This window comes from Buceros rhinoceros, unplaced genomic scaffold, assembly GCF_000710305.1.
Source record: "Buceros rhinoceros silvestris isolate BGI_N320 unplaced genomic scaffold, ASM71030v1 scaffold6181, whole genome shotgun sequence".
Classification (NCBI taxonomy): domain Eukaryota; kingdom Metazoa; phylum Chordata; class Aves; order Bucerotiformes; family Bucerotidae; genus Buceros; species Buceros rhinoceros.
In genome coordinates, this window is record NW_010395852.1 from 49,902 (window position 1) to 51,702 (window position 1,801).

The window sequence follows — 1,801 nt, forward strand, 5'->3', positions numbered from 1 at the left end:
CCTTCCCTCTCGTTATCTCCTCCCACCACCTCACCCCAGCCAGCGGCTTCGGCGCCTGCTGGGCTGTGCTGCCAGCTGCCCACCCGCGTGCCGGCCTTCAGAGACGAGGCAACACCAGCCCCAGAGATGAGGGGGCTGATCTTCCAGCGGTGTTGAGCCCCTCTGCTGCCCTTCGTCGAGATCCCGGCATGCTCCGGCGCTGGGGGTCAGGCAGAGCCCCTCAGCGTTACCTCAGCTGACGGCGAGAACCTTTTCTGCTTGGTTGGTCGGGTTTCTTGCCTCTCGTTCCTGCCATCAGGCTGTGGCTCGCTACGTGTGAGCTGGCACGAGGCGAAGTGCTCGACGCTAAATTTGGATCTTTGCGCGTAGTTCTTAGCACAAGCCTATTTCTGTTTCTCTCACCCCTAAATTCTGCCTAGAAATAGCTTCTCCCTGATCTCCACCAGCTTTCCACAGGAGCGCCCGCAGACTCGCTTTACTCCCCGTGTGTGTCGGCCTCAGTCCCCCTTTGCCGTGGGCGCTGCCGCTGCGTGTCTCTGCTCTCCGCGGGGACGCCTCCACTCCGCTCCACAGGTTGTTTAACCCGGCAGGTGTCTCATGGCCGTACAGGGTGCACTGAGACTGGGCGCCTCAGTCGCCTCTCCTGCCCCAGAGCACTGCTCCCCTGGCATCTGGCTCTGCCTCTGCCGCCAGCATGCCCTGACGCCATTTACCGCTCGGAATTACTCGATGCTTACTCACAAAATTGAGCTGCTACCAGGTGCCGGACTTGCTCAAAGCCCAAACTGCATCATTTTAGCCTTTAATTTCGGCGCTGAACACTGAAGCCCAGCGTCTCTGCCTTAAAAGCGTGGCTCTGACTGCCTCCGATCTCCCTTTTCTCGCCCAGAGCTTTAGCGATGCCGGCGAAGTGCCCGTCGGCTCTGGGCAGCTCTTACGGAAGCAGGTGATGGCCAAAGCTCTGTGCGGACTCTCGGCAGCGGGATACTCCGTTCGGCTCAGCCGTGGAGGCTGCCACAAGCCCAGCGAGGTCGTGTCTCGCAGCACATGCGCTGCTTCGCTTTTTTTAGGCTGCTGTACCAGTTCTTTAACCCAGCTCCAGGCGCGGCCTCAGCAGCAACTCCACAAGGGGAACCGTGGGCAAAAGCACCCCCTCGGCTCCTTCACGGGGGTTGGAACCCGCGGCCAGCGTTTCCTCGCTGGTACTCGTGCCCCTGGTCAGAGCGGCTGGTGCACAGGGCTCGTTACCCCCGGCCCAAAGGAGGGGGTTTAAACACCCCGTCGGGCTCCGAGCCGCTGCTCTGCGGAAGCATCCCCCGGTTCCGCAGTCCCCGGGGGCTGCGTGGCCTTTGGGGACCGGGGTTTGCCCCGGGTGGGTTTGGCACCATCTCCTCGGCACGCATTCCCCTGTGGCGGTTGGTTCCCAGCTTGAATAAAGCCTCAGCTCCCTCCTCACACACTGTTTGTCTGGGACCTTCTTTTGTTTCTCGGTTGCCTCCGGGCATGACCCGTTCCTTTAATTTGTTTTGGGTGAAATTGGAAGCGTTTCTGACCTTCCCTCCCTGCTTCACCCTCCCGAACAACAACTTATTTAAAGGTGTAAATCATCCTGTTTCCCAGAAAAAGGGTCATTGCTCACGGGTTTGAGTCCAACGGACACATTTCTGGAGGAGGGTGTGAAAAGAATGACCGTGTCTTTGTTGTTGTGTGTCCTGAAGAGACCTTCTGGTGGAACTGCTGAGGTTGGAGAAGCCCTTGGAGCCCTTCCACTGCCCGTGTCCCCCAGCAGCGCCAGGTCCCC